The sequence below is a fragment of the Triticum urartu genome, chromosome 5A, assembly GCF_056163025.1.
Source record: "Triticum urartu cultivar PI428250 chromosome 5A, HENAU_Tu73, whole genome shotgun sequence".
Lineage (NCBI taxonomy): Eukaryota > Viridiplantae > Streptophyta > Magnoliopsida > Poales > Poaceae > Triticum > Triticum urartu.
Genome location: NC_141877.1, coordinates 68,993,546 through 69,009,437, shown reverse-complemented (window position 1 = coordinate 69,009,437; position 15,892 = coordinate 68,993,546).

The window sequence follows — 15,892 nt, the reverse complement described above, 5'->3', positions numbered from 1 at the left end:
ATGGGTTGCAAACCTATGGAACTTTGTACACAAAGCATGATCGCTGATCTTTCTCACTTGCTAGACAAACTTCCAGCCAATACTGTCCATGTTACTTGTATAAAAACAAAGTAAATGACATAACTGCTCCTGCACGTAGCATTTGTAGTGGTACTCAGCAAGAACAGAGCAATGTTTCCTTTATTTGAGTCTTGTATCAATGCATTGTTTCCAGCAATACTCTAAAATGGGTTTGATTTAATCTCATGTTTTTCACTGTTTATTGTATACTTTGGCGCACAGGCGCTGTTGGTGTCGGACTTCGGGCCCAAGATCTCGTTCCGGATCGTCGACACCCTCCGCGACGCCAAGCTCAAGTCCGGGACCGAGATAAAGGTGATTGATTCAGTCTCAGTTAGTTACAGTGGAGCACAACGGGATTGGTTTCGTGGTCTAATATGTTGTTCATTGTGGCGGATGACGGGCGTAGTTGTCGCTGAAAAGATGCATCCTCGAGCTGCTCACGACCAAGGGCAGCAAGACCGAGCTGCAGCTCGGCTTCAGGTTCTGCCTGCCCTCTACTGGACTGAATGAAGCCAGTGGCCACTAGTTTATCATTGTTGAGTGGTGTCTGAATTTTGGGAAGTCTCAGTGTGCTTGGTCATTTTGGCAGGAAACCAGCGGTTATCATGATCGTGGGAGTGAACGGAGGTGGAAAGACGACATCGCTAGGTACTTCTCGGCATGCTTTACTGTATTCTTGGTTCTCGGTCGCATTTAGTGTAGACTTTGCAGCAGGAAGGAATGGTATAGGTTCTAGTAATCTAGCACTTTGGAGCTGCATCGTAAATAAATTGTTGCCCCTCGAATGGTTTGAGTGCCATGAAGAATTGTTTATCATGCTTGTATGAATTGACTCACATAAACTCTGCATTCCTCTGCTTGATTCAGCAGTGTTAGTTGCGACCTGTTATTTTGTGGACAATGAACTACTCCCTCCGTTCCTAAATATATGACCTTTTGGTTATTCAATTTGAATTACCAAAACGTCATATATTTAGGAATGGAGGGAGTAAATGATTATAATCAAAAGAGAACTGCTAAATGGAAGAAGATTTTATAATCACAGAAAATTTGACAGCTTCTCTGTTTGTAAAAATTGTTGCTAGCTCTGTCTGTCAGCCCATATTTACTTGTTTCTTCCATTTAGATGGAGCAGGAGCCCTCCATGGACGACATCGACGAGGAGGAAATCGACTCCCCAAACAAGGTTTGATCCTTACTATGATGTTTTTCCTATCGCTGCTATGTTGTAGTCTAGTTTCTGTTGTGGCTGTGAAACCAAACTAGGGTGGCCTGATTGATGAGGTCCTGTATGTGGCCTTGGTCTTAGTTCATATCATATTTGTTCCTTCCTGTATGATGCATGCTTGGTTAATGCTCACGGACAGCTAGCTAAGGTGGTTGTTTTGCTACTGAATGAATGATGTTTCAGTTTGTACCTTATCTAGCTAAGTTTTAGTTCTCTAAACTAGACGGCTATGCAGTTTCAGTTTACTCGGTCCAGTGATCCTGTTTTTGGATTTCTGCGGCTGTTCTCTAAACTAAATTTGGTTCAGTTAAAAAACTGCACTACCTGACTGTTTAGGGCAGCGAGCTTCTAACTGAAAAACGAGTTTGTTATGCTCCTAATTTCAAGTTGGCCTCTACATATGAGTTGTAAAGCATGTTCTAAGGTTTCCGTAGAGTACTTATTTGCTTCGTTTGGATGTACGGTTTGAGAGCAGCCGTCTATTTAGTTTGCTGTCCAGAAATATATGCACGGCTTCACTTGATTATATTCCTAACTTTTATGATTTATAACCCACAGATTTTGGGCTTCATTCGTCAAAAGTTGGTGTACAAGGAACTCCAGGAGAAGAATCCCAAAGAAAACCCGCACCCACCGCACCCAACAATGTGTTTTAGCACCCACCGCGTCGTCGAAGCCGGCCAAGTCGGGTGGAGGCAAGCAGAAGAAGAAGTGGAGCAAGGGCAAGCAAAAGGAGAAGGTGAACAACATGGTGATCTTCGACCAGGCCACCTACGACAAGCTGCTCACCGAGGTGCCCAAGTACAAGCAGATCACGCCCTCCGTCCTCGCCGAGCGACTCGGGGTAACGCACTCCCTCTGGATTTGTTATTCTTACTTGCTTCCTTCCTTCCTATGTGAAGTGACATCTGGGGATGGTAGGATATGTGTGTGATGCATCATGGCTCCTGGTCAAGTACTTTACTGTGATGCTCTGTTTTGGGATCAGTCTGTACAATTGTAAGAACACACCCATGCGCTAGTGTTATGAATTGATTGGATGCTGGATTCGGCTGCTGCATCAGTTTTTTGTGCAGATTTTGCTTGGTGTGCCATGTTATAGATAGGGTGTAGTGGATTTGATATGGCCATCTGGTCATCATTTATGTCATGTGTCACAGATATTCAACATAGCCATTGATTTGTAGTGTTTCATATAGTTAAATGTGGTTTGATGCTGCTGCTTTACACTTAATTAACATGTCCCTACATCTTACTGTCAACAATATGTGCCTGACATGCCTTGTTCATTAGAACTACTGATTGATGTGAGCACCGTGCATTTTCAAGTATGCACAATGTATATTAGTGTGTCATATGTTTGTTTGATTTTTATGGTGCTGCAGATCAACGGGTCGCTGGCTCGCAGGGCCATCAAGGACCTGATGGAGAGGGGACTCATCAGGATGGTGTCAATCCAGTCCAGCCAGCAGATCTTCACCAGGGCGACAAACACTGCCACCAGTCATGTTAATATTCAGCTGTATTTTATAGTTGAATACCTGTTTGTACTGCCCAAATAGAGAAGACGTGTTTGGCTGTTGAATACCTGATTGTAAAGTACTTTGTTTGGCTGTTGTTTGAAATTTTATGTGTTATTGGCTCTGTTTGAATCAAGTTATTGGTTGCTGCCCAAATAGAGAAGACGTGGGTCCTTTAAAATGAAAAAAACTGGCAAGTGGGACCTAATTAGATGACCTGACTAGTGGGACCTGGTCCAAAATGGATTGTAAAAAGGCTGAGGCCCAAATAAGAAATTGAAGCAAAAAGGCCAAAGGCCTAGAAAATAAAAGGCTGAATTGTTGGGCCTGGCCCATGTAGCTGACCAAAATGAACAGGGAAAAAATACATTAAAAGGCTGAATTAATGGGCTCGGCCCATATAAACACCCAATTGGACCGGGCCGATTCTTGTGCCACATCAGATTGCCACGTCGGATGCCTACGTGGCCTGGGGAGGTTGCTAGTGACCAAAACGCCACAGTAGACGTATTTTGGTCATAAACGTCTACGACCATTCCAGAAGAAAGGTCGCTATAGTCAGTTTATGACAGCCAGCTTTTGACCTTATGTTTTTGGTCACAAAAAGGTCACAAATGAAAATTTGTGACCATTCAGTGACCAATAGTGGTGGTCACAAGTTGACATATTTCTTGTAGTGAAGGGGAATAAGGTGAAGACACGCTCTTCTGAATTGAATCTCAGCCTCCCTAACCAGACGTACAGTTGTCACAGCAACTGGAACTGGTCCAACAAATCATTGTCTTCAACGAGTCACTGGTTCTATCCCTCCCATCTCTCTATTTACAGTTGGTCCTTGTGAAGTCATTGCCTGTTTGCATTATCCTTTGTCTTCACTGAGTGACTGCTTGTTCTGATTGGCTTCATACTATCTTCCTACCTGATCTATACTGCCTAGCTGCTATTAGTCGTTGTGCTTTCACTTCATTGAATACTTGACTATGGCGTGCTTAGGGTAGTCTACCTTCCGCTGCATGGTAATAGGTTTATTTCTATCATTTGCCTTCGAAACTTCCATGTTTTGAAGACTTTCATAAAAATTGCCTATTCACCCCCCTCTAGTCGATCACTAGCACTTTCAATTGGTATCAGAGCAAGATACTCCCTTGTTCTGTGTGATTCGGTTTAACCACCTGGAGTTTTAGCTATGTCGATTGCAGGGATAATCAAAGTCTCCGCTGCGTGCCCAGTCTTCGATGGAACTGAATATCCCTACTGGAAGAATAAGATGCGCATGCATCTTGAAGCCATTGATGTCGACCTATGGTATGTCATCAAGAATGGCGTTCCCAAGGCGGGTGAAGGTGTCACCGCTGCTGATGTCAAGAAGTTCGTTCAACTGGACTCCACTGCTAAGAACATCATCTGTGGTCATCTGACCAAAGGACAGTATGGCCATGTGAGTGCTTTGGAAACATCTAAGCTAGTCTGGGACTAGCTCTCCAAGGTCAACGAAGGCATCTCAACCCAGAGAGATCAAAGAATCAGTGTCCTTCGCAACCTCTTCAACCGCTTCAAGAGAAACGACAATGAGAATGTCTAGCTCACATTTGATCGACTCACTGACATCACAAATGAGCTTCAAGCCCTCGGCGCTACTGAGATCACCAAGCATGAAGTCGTCAAGACACTCCTGAGATCACTTGACAGCTCGTTTGACACCCTAGCCCTGATGATTCAAGAACGCCCTAACTTCAAGACACTCGATCCGTCTGACATACTTGAAAGGCTCAACACACATGAGTTTCAGCTTTCTGAGAAAAGAGACATCTACGGTCCCAACTATGGGCGAACTCATGCCTTGAAGGCAAAAGCTATCTCCTCATCTGAAGAAGAATCTGACAGCTGTTCTGATGATCCTGAAGACATTGGAAATGAGCTTGCTATGCTTGTGAAGAAGTTCCAAAAATTCACCAAGAAGAAAGGCTTCAGAAAGTCTTCACGATCAAGCTCAAGGAATGATGAAGATTCTGCTCATGACTACAAGAAGAGAACATGCCACAAGTGTAAGAAACCTGGCCACTACATCTCTGAGTGTCCGTAGTGGGACAATGAGAACAAGAAGAACAAGAAGAGCAAGGAGTATGATTCTGACGACAAGAAGAAGAAGAAGAAATACTCAAAGTCTTCTTCCAAGTCTTCCTCAAAGTCTTCATCACACAAGAAGAGCTCATCTGGCAAGGTTCGTGCGTTTGTTGGCAAGGAAATGGATTCAGAGGAGGAGTCCGCTTCTAAGGAGGCAGAGGTGGAGTCTGAGGCGTCCGATTCTAGCGTTGCAAGTCTGGCTACAACATACGTTGCCAAGTCCATCTTCAACACTAAAGACAATGACTTCATCACCGACACCGATGCAAATGACAAGGACTACTCCGCTCCCACCTACTGCTTCATGGCATGCGGTGCCAAGGTAAACACACGCACTACTCACTATCAAACATCCAGTGAAGATGACTCTGATTGTGGTTCCAAACCCAGCTACAAAACACTTGCTAAAATTGCAACTGAAGAGCAGAAAGCTATGGAACATATTCAAAAACTGTTAGACAAAAGCGATGACCTGTTAGACGCTGAAATGACTCGATCTCAGTCCTTAATTGAAGACATAAAAAAATCTTCATGTTAAGTATGAGGAACTTGAAAGTCGTCATGAAACGCTCTCAACAACTCATGAAAAGCTTTCCTATGATTATCTTCAAAGGAAGCAAGATCTTGAGAAATTGAGAGCGGCTCATGAAGATCTTCAAAAGGAAAATGAGTCACTTCGCGCCAAACAGATCAGTTTCACTTAGGAAGGATTTGAACCACCATGTCTTAAATGCATTGAGCGTGACAACGCTACTTCTGTTGCTGGATGTTCTACTGCTGCTACTACTGCAATATCTTCAACTGTTGATGTGGTAACTAACCCCTCTGCTAAGGATACCACTGCTATTGCTGATGAAAATGCTAGGTTGAAGACATTGTTTGAAATAGGGATGTACAAAAGTCTCAAAGGGCATCAGACACTATGTGATGTCCTCAAAAGGCAGATCCTAAACCAAAACCCTAGGAAAGAGGGTCTTGGGTTCGAAAGGAAAATGAATGCTGATGGCTCTTACTGGAAAGCTGAGCAGTACCCCAAAACCACATGGGTTGCTGCAAAGGAACCTACAGTGGATCCATCCACCCTGTCTGGCTTTACTTGTGCTAATCCCATTGTTATTGATGAATCCTTTGATGCAAACTATAAACTGTTTAAGAATCAGAATGGTGAAGTGTTTACCAGGTATATTGGTACTAACTGCAGGAATGGGCCACCTATGAAGAAAGTCAGGGTGCCGAAAAGGTTGTTGGAGAATCTTCCTGTCAATGTCGCCATGACACCACAAGTGAAGAAGACAAACCCCAGACCACAGGCTTCATATGGTCCAAAGGCTTCATACAGACAAAGGACTCACCTGAGTAGCACTAATGCAAATGTTTTGCAGGGAAGCCATACTCAGGCCTATGAATATGAGCGCGTTTCATCAAACCGCCATGTTCATAAGACCAAGAACTACTCTGCTTATTCTTATGAGTACTATTGTCCACCTGCAAGACTTTTTGCTAGGGCTCCAAAGCCAAAGTTCTCAGATGCTGCACTTAGACTTATTGCTTCGAAGCCACCCTTGAAGATGTGGGTGGCTAAGAAAGCTTAACTCTCTTTTGCAGGGAAAGGTCTCCAGCCGAAAATCAAATTCGTTTGAAGCTATTGTTGGGGACCTTAAACATCTTGTAGGGCGCAAGATCAAATTCCCAAATGGTCTTATTATGTATTTTGTTCCTGAGTCGCTTGCTACTTGCCCTATCAGTCCTAACCTCGATCTAAGCTTTCATAATCCACTTGCTCATCAAATGTTTATGCTTCACAATTCTCTTCATGAAGCCTATCCCCCTAACTGCACTATAGGGTATGACACTAGCTGCTTCAGAATGGATTATTGATAGTGGGTGTACTAATCACATGACTGGCAAGCGAAGTCTTCTCATGGACTCAACTTTACGTCCATCTGACAAGAGTCACATCACATTTGCTGATACTGGTAAAAGCAAGGTATTGGGTCTAGGTAGAGTTGCAATCTCAAGGGATCAACACATGGATAAAGTGATGCTTGTTGAATCCCTTGGTTTCAACTTAATGTCTATCTCAATGCTTTGCGATTTAAACATGATTGTGATATTTGGAAAATATTGTTGCCTTGTTCTAATGGACTCTGACAAGTCTCTAGTCTTTGAAGGGTACCAGAAAGATTATTTGTACGTGGTAGATTTCTCAGCAGGACCACAGCTTGTCGTATGTCTTCTAGCAAAAGCTTCTGAATGCTGGCTCTGGCATCAGAGGCTAGGGCATGCTGGCATGAGGAACTTACACACTCTTGCAAATAAGAAGCATGTCATAGGCATCGAGGGCGTCAAGTTCAAGAAGGATCACTTATGTGGTGCCTGTGAAGCAGGAAAGATGACGAGGGCCAAGCATCCCTCGAAGAAAATCATGACAATGACTCAACCCTTCGAACTGCTCCACATGGACCTCTTCGGTCCCACTCATTACTCAACTCTTACTACTATTGCTTGTCTCTATGGCTTTGTCATTGTTGATTATTATTCAAGATATACTTGGGTGCATATAATCCTCTACAAGACTGAAGTGCAGGATGTCTTCAGACGCTTCGCCAATCGAGCCATGAACAACTATGGCGTCAAGATCAAGCACATCAAAAGTGACAATGGCACTGAATTCAAGAACACTGGCCTAGACACTTATCTTGATACCTTGGGCATCACTCATGAATTCTCGGCTCCGTACACGCCGCAGCAGAATGGCGTCATGGAATGCAAGAACATAACACTTATTGATATGGCCCGGACGATGCTCGATGAATACAAGACTCCAAGAAAGTTCTGGCCTAAAGCCATTGATACTGCATGTCATATCATCAATCGTGTTTATCTTCACAAGATTCTGAACAAGACATCCTATGAGCTCCTTACTGGCAAGAAGCCAAATGTCAGTTACTTCAGAGTATTTGGTGCCAGGTGCTCGATCAAGGATCCACATCACACTTCAAAATTTGCACCGAAAGCACATGAAAGTTTTATGCTTGGATATGGAAAGGATTCGCACTCCTACAGAGTCTTCAACCTCTTTCACTATAAAGTGGTTGAAACTGTGGATGTGCGGTTCGATGAGACTAACGGCTCGCAAAGAGAGCACCTGCCAAATGTGCTGGATGAAGCTCCATCCAGTGAAACCATCAAACTCATGGGAACTGGAGAAATCATACCGTCTGAAGCTCAGCCTGAAGAGGAACTCATCATCTCTGCATCAGATCAACCTGAAGACAATGCTCAGCCTGACGACAATCCTTCTAACAATGACAATGATTAGCAAGAGCAAAATCTTCGTCCTATTCATCCTCGTGTTGCAAATGAAGTACAAATTGAGATAATAATTGACATCATCAATGCACCAGGTCCACTCAATCGTTCAAGGGCAACACAGCTAGCAAATTTCTGTGGGCACTTCACATTCGTCTCAATATCTGAACCCAAGAAAGTTGATGAATCCTTCATGGAACCTGAATGGATGTGAAGAGCGCTTTTCTCAATGGCAAGATTTAAGAAGTGTATGTTGCACAACCGCCTGGCTTTGAAGATCCAAAACATCCTGACATGGTCTACAAACTCAACAAGGCACTGTATGGCCTTAAACAAGCCCCTCGAGCTTGGTATGACACACTCAAAGACTTCCTGAAGAGCAAAGGCTTCAAACCTAGTTCCCTGGATCCCACTCTCTTCACGAAGACATGTGATGGTGAACTGTTTGTGTGCCAAATATATGTGGATGACATTATCTTCGGCTGCACTAACCAGAAATACGGTGAAGAGTTTGGATATATGATGCAAGAGCAATATCAGATGTCCATGATGGGTGAGCTGAAGTTCTTCCTTGGTCTTCAAATACATCAGCAACGCAACGGCATCTTCATATCTCAAGAGAAATACCTCAAAGATTGCCTGAAGAAATTTGGAATGCAATACTACAAAGGCTACACGACGCCAATGCCAGCCAAACACCATCTGGGTCTCGACAACAATGGTAAAGAGTTCGATCAAAAGGTATACCGCTCCATGACTGGTTCTTTGCTTTATTTATGTGCATCTAGGCTAGATATCATGCTTAGTGTTTGCATGTGTGCCCGGTTCCAAGAGGCACCAAAGGAATCGCATCACTTAGTTGTGAAGCGAATTCTTAGATATTTGGCTCACACCCCAACACTAGGATTATGGTATCCAAAGGGCTTAGAGTTTGATCTAGTTGGATTCTCGGATGCTGATTATGCTGGTGACAAGGTGGATCGCAAGTCTACATCAGGGACATGTCATTTTCTGGGAAGATCACTTGTATGTTGGTCTTCAAAGAAGCAGAACTGTGTATCTCTCTCCACTTCTGAATCTGAATAAATTGCTGCTGGATCTTGCTGCGCTCAGCTTCTATGGATGAAGCAAACACTCAAAGATTATGGCATCCATCTGAAGCAAGTGCCACTCTACTGCGACAACGAGAGCGCATCAAGATTGCCAACAACCCAGTTCGGCACTCAAAGACAAAGCACATTGAAATTCGTCATCATTTTCTCAGAGATCATGTTATGAAGGAAGATATTGATATCATACACGTCAACACTGAAGAGCAATTGGCAGATATCTTCACAAAGCCCTTGGATGAGAAGAGGTTTTGCAAGTTACGGTGTGAGCTAAATATCTTGGAATCCTCAAATGTCCTCTGATCAGGCACACTTCCTAACACTTGTGCATGTTGATGACTTAGATGTGCAACACACGAAGTAACGTATGTCTTCAATCAATGAAGACTTGCATTCTGAGTGTGAATACATTAACGTGGAATTTGACTTCAGAGCACCACGAAAGTTGTGCGCTGTTTCTGGGTCTAATACTTCTTATACGGTGGGTAACGCCACCACAAAATTCTTCCCTAAGAAGTGTTCCTCACATGGCGTTACATTTGCAAAGTCTTCGCTTTTTGTTTGTCTTCAATGTTAACATGACCTCATGTTTATCTTCAACGTACTGATTTGGTTTCTGTCCTCTACAGCATTCACTTATAGCTATGGCTTCTTGCTGAATCTTTTGAACTAAGTGAATGTGATCGGACCCTAACCCCTCTATGCTTCTTTCCTAAGTCTATCTCTCCAAATCATATGCATTCTATTGACATTGTCAAAATGTCTTCTCTGCATCCTTGTCAGCAGAAGACACAGAGACAAACATTAATCCGTTTTCAATGCTAAATCCTTTCACCTGAAACCCGGAGAAGTGGGAACGACCACCCGACAATTCAGGCGTGCGTGGGAACATGGAACAACCTCCGATGTGTTGCATGATAGCCACGTGTCCTTCAGATGTGAACCGCCAGGGGCACCTGTGTAATAACATTGTGCCATCCCTGTCCCTATATATACACGCCTCACCCCAGTCATTATCCTTTCTTCCACTCTCGCACAAACCCTAGCGCCACCGCTAGCCCTCGACGATGTCGGCGATGAAGCGCTTAGTTGTCGCGACCTCACCGACGCCATCTTCACGCCGGCCGCGGACATCGTCTTCTCCGCCATCGTCGTAGGTGTCCTCCGTCGCCAAGTTAGGGCACGGAAGATCGAACTGCTCGGCCTCCTCTCCCACTCCGTCTAGCAGTTCTTCGTGTGGTAAATAAAACCTCCTTTTTACGGCCCCTTTGATCCTATAGATTCATCATTTTCTACCACAAGCAGTTTCTATTCACACAAGTTGGATCTATTTCATACTGCATCTCATAATATGCCTAGTATGTTCACTTATGCTTCACAAAGTAGTTAGATTCCTCACTTGTACTTATTCGTGGATTCGTACAAATCTGAAACCAACTCTCTATCTATGAGTGAATGTCTTCGCACTATGAGGTCAATGTCTTCTAAAATGATTTATCTTCAAAATCTTCTGAGAATGCATATGACCTCTTCCCCTTCCCTCGCACATTAATGCTGTCACAGGTACATGTCCGTGGGAGAATCCCTTGGTTCTCATAGTCTGCATTCATTTGCAGAATTCTTACAGCATCATATAAATTCCCCTGAAGCCAGTTCTTGTCTGACCAGTAGACAGAAGACTTTGACAGTTTTGAAGCCTTTCAGTTTAAACTTCATGGCACCAGAAAAATCTGCAAGGAAGGGTGGTAGACAGTGTCGTGGCAATTCCTCAAGAGATTTGCCTCCTGACCTCTATGAGCTGTACAATACAGATCCGGAGGAGGACTACAATCAGCGGAAAACTCGAATCCAATGGATTCGAAGATATTGGGCAGAACAGTGGTTTAAGTACAGGTTCGTGACCCAGGAGTATGCTGAGAAGAATGCCATCAAGCGACCGTGGGGAGACATCCTATACAAAAATCTTCAACCCAGGTCCAGAGCTGAAGCCATTGAACAATGATTCTATCCTTGTATGGTCCGTGGACCACATCCCATAGATGCAGACCCATCGTCATTGCTATGGTGTCGTGACGACAATCTGTTCAAGCCCAACCTTCAGTTTGCCAGGAACTCGGCCAAAGAAAACAAGAAGTCGCGGGGCTTAGACTTCAACCCAGGTCCCTCTGCTCCTCGTGCCGATGGCTCACGCGAAGCTGAACCGAATCTCGTTGGGCCCTTCTACAACCTGGAAGGTCTCATCACTCATGTTATGGTTCAAGGGGCAGTCGTGGATCAACCTGCAGATGATGCTGAATCTGACGAAGCGCCTGCACCACCGAAGCCTAAGAAGTTGAAGAAGCCTAAAGCTTCAAAGCCTGCCCTTACACCAAAGGTCTCACGGGCGAAGCCTCTGGCCACTTCACCTCCTGAACACAGTGTGCAGTCTGAAGATTTGTCACGCATCTCCAAGCCCTCCAAAGTGAAGCTGCCCATGCAACCCACCAGCCAAGCACTGACCCCTGCTGCTGTTCTGCGAAATGAGAATGACGCCATTGATCTGTCCAACGACGACGATCTTGGCGATGACGCTCTTGAGCAATTGATCAAGAGCAAGCAAGAGGCAGAAATCTTCAATGACCTTCCTCTCTTTGACGTTGAAATCATCAACACATTCATTGATGAGTGATTTGACAGCCCAAATGTTAGCTTCGATGATCTTCAGCTTCGCTTTGGCCTCAGCGTCGCCTTCCACGGAGCCATTGCTGCTGAGCTGGCTCTAGCTCACAAGATTGTTGAGCTGAAGCATAAGATAGATTATGAAAAGGCTCAGTTCAAGAAGCACATGGCCAAGCTCAATGTTGAAGACATTCAGAACTTCCAGACCATGATGCATGAGCTTAAGGAAGCATTCCGAACCAAATGCGAAGAAGCCAAAGGTTCTCATGAGCGCATCAAGGATCTTGCTGCTAAGTGTGTCCAAGGATACAATGAGGCTGAAAAGCGCAAGGCCTTGGGGCGACCAGGAATTGACCCCAGAATGGCGGCCAAGAAGAAGAAGAAGCCAGTTGTGGCAGAACCCGAAGCACCAAGGCAGGAAGTACATCCAATTGTCTTCCCAACCAGTATGACAGGCTCGAAGCCTAAGGTCCCCACAGTGGCTTCGGAACTGAAGAAAACAAGGGCAGCTGAAGCTGAAGCCATAAAGCGCAAAACCAAGGGCACCACTGATGATGCTCCTCCAACTAAGAAACGCAAAACCAAGAAGAGAGATCGGGCTGCTCCCACAGAGCCCCTTGAAGTCGAGCCAATCTCAGTGGCTCGTCCTGTGTCTGAAAATCAAGAACGCCAAGTGATAGTTCATGAGCCTGCTTCTCCAGAGGCTCCTGAAGCTGAAGACAATCCAGCTGTTGACCCCACCGCACCTGAAGACATTGGTCCTCATGACAATGTTGAAGATGATGAAGTCCTTCCTCAGATCGACCACCAATTGGTATCATCGCCTGTGCTCACACACAGCGAACTCATCAGCATTGGTCGTCCTCTGACGCCAACTGCTCAGGATGCATCGTGGGTTGATCACCCACAACGACAAGACACCCCAAGTTCTCCCCAACCGCAAGCTATCTCACCGGTGCAAGATGACGATGACTTTGAGGCCCAGCACACTCCATCTCCGCAAGCGTCGCCAGTATTACGCAGGCTTCGCAAAGGACCAAGGCCCCAAGTCACTCCCACTCTGCATGTATCTGAGTCCGAAGCCAAAATGGCTGAAGATATTCCGGCTGCATCAGCCGATGAAGAACAAGAACCAAGTGTTGAAGTAGAAAGAGTTGGTACACCCCTGTCCCACCAAGATGTTGTTCTCGAAGAGAACGTGTCCAACCCTCCAGCTTCTAAAGTGGAGGTTAACAACCCTGAGGCGGCCACCAACATCACCGCTGAAGCCAATGACGTTGTCATGGCTGAAGCTAATGCGGCGCCTGAAGCTACTGCGGTGCCAGAAGTCCAAGCGCCTGAAGCCACTGCAGTGCCCGAAGCCACTGCTGAAGCACCTGCAGTGCAAGCACCTGAAGCCAATGTGGCCCTTGAAGCCAATGACAACAATGCCAATGCTCATGTTCCCCCTCCAAGACCTCATACAATTGAGCTGGCATTTGATTATGGTCAGCCTATTATGGTCCGATGGCCCGTTCTAGTTCCTCCACCTGCTGCGGGTCCACAATTTGAATATCATGTCAAGCACAAACCTCAAGTCCAAAAGCCCAAGCCAAGACTTCCACGATTCCCACGCACTGCAACTTCACCTAGGGTCTTCAATGTGAATGGCTTCGTGGCACATAACACCTTCTTCAATAACGCCACGAACCCTTATACCATTCCTCGCATTTCATCAGATCGGTTCTGGAGCTATCAGCAGCGCATCTACTATTCCTGCGTCCTATATAATCAAGGGCGCATATTTCCACATATGCGCCTCGACTCTGAAGCTATAGCTGGCCTTCCCTGCCTTGAAGAAGCATTGGATTGCTTCAGAGATGCTGGACTGCTACAGTTTGTCACCGATAAGGAACACTGGAATGAAGAGCTTCTGCTACAGTTCTATGCAACTCTTCACATTCGAGGCTACAACAGGGATCCAAAGACTTGGGTCCTTGAGTGGATGACAGGCAATGTCCATCATGAAGCCAAAGCTCTTGATATCATTGAGCTCACAGGCCTGCCCACTCCTGGTGAATACTATGAACCAGGTTGTCAACAACACCAGAATGCCTTGGAAAGCATTTTTCAGAAGCTAGAACCCAACATGAGTCAAATGCTAAGCATGATGAAGCCTATGCCTCACGATGCTGAATACCCATCTGAGTTCTTTGTTGAAGACCTAGAGTACCTGCCTCGCACCATTTACCATATCATCAGGAAGACTCTATAGCCTGTCAAAGGGCACTCATCTGCAGCGAAGCTTGAAGGAGCAATGAAGACTTTGGTTTTCTATATCTTCAATGGCATCAGCTTCAATGCTCAAGACTTCTTCATCAGGCAGTTGGTTGCATCTGGCTCCGACATTTTTGGGTTGAAATTCTATGCTCCATGGGTCATGCGTCTTATCAAGCGTCACTCTGCCTTCAACTATCAGCCGTCTGCGTGCAATCATCTTATATTTTTGCCAGAGGTTGATCTGTCAGTTGAAGCTATTTACCCAGAGCCTGCTAAGGATCCCATTTATCTTCACAATGTTGATCACCAAAGCTTCACCCAGCCTATTGAAGGAGTTCCAGCAGTTTCTCGTGTTTATCCTCTTACTGGCAACACACGTGCCCCTTGCGCTCAAACTAACACCACTGGTAGCACCATTGCGCAAAGGCCTCGAAGGCGATCTCGTGTCCTAAATGACCGAGAGCTTCTCGTCGCGCTACACCAGAAACAGGACAAACATCACAACTGGCTTAAGCATCAGATGCAAAGCCTCTTGGTGGATGTCAACCGCATTCGCAATCTTGCCACCAAGAATGCCTTTGTCACTCATGAAACCTGTCGGAGGTCATGGAAGAGTTTGACATTACTGAGTGCTGAAGCTGATCTGTAAGACGATGGCTTCACCGAACGGTTCAAGTTTGACTCAACTCCTCCCAGGAATGCTCACTTGCGTCGGACTCCCTCACTTGAAGACTCTGACTATTCGTCCTCAGCTGCGACAGTGAACGCCAGAGTCATTGATGACCAAGATGATGCAACTTCACCTCCTCCAACATCAGCGCGTATGAGTTGATAGTCTGCAAGCGGGTCCATATGAGTTGATAGTCTGCAAGCGGGTCCATATGGGTGGTTGCTTTACTTTTTTTCTACTTTTGCCAAGTGATTACAACTCTCGTTTTTCGATATATTTGGTTCTTTGAGTTGTAACACTTAAACTTGATGGTCTTCTGCTACTTATCTGCTATTCTGTGATGCGATGATAAATTCCGCATGTGCGATGATAACTTCCGCACTTAGGTCATTTTGTAGACGTCCATTTTTCATTATGCATGTCATTATCTTCGTTATATCAAATCATGCATGATGAATTGTCATCATAAGTTGAAGAGGATCTCCACAAGTACAACCTGCCATGTGCATTTGCATTCCAAGAGCAAAGTACTTATATGCACATCTTCAGGAGGAGCCTTTGCAACTTATGAAGACAATAACCTATCCTTTACAATTTCACATATTTTATTCCCCGTTGAAAACTTCAACCAGTTTGTCATCAATCACCAAAAAGGGGGAGATTGTAAGTGCATCTAGTGCCACCCCTAGTTGGTTTTGGAGTATTGACGACAAACCTGGTTGAGGGACTAATGTGTTTGTGAGAATTGCAGGATAGCACAGGTAGAAGCCCCTCATTGATTCGGTTTTCCTACCAGAGATGACCCCTAAAAATGTATGAAGACATTGAAGTCAAAGGTGGTATGTAAAGACATTCACATTGAAGACTATGACAAGAGAAGACATCGCGTGAAGACTATGGAGCGCGAAGACTTAGTAGTTTCGTCGTTCGTTTTCTTCTTTGTTGAGTC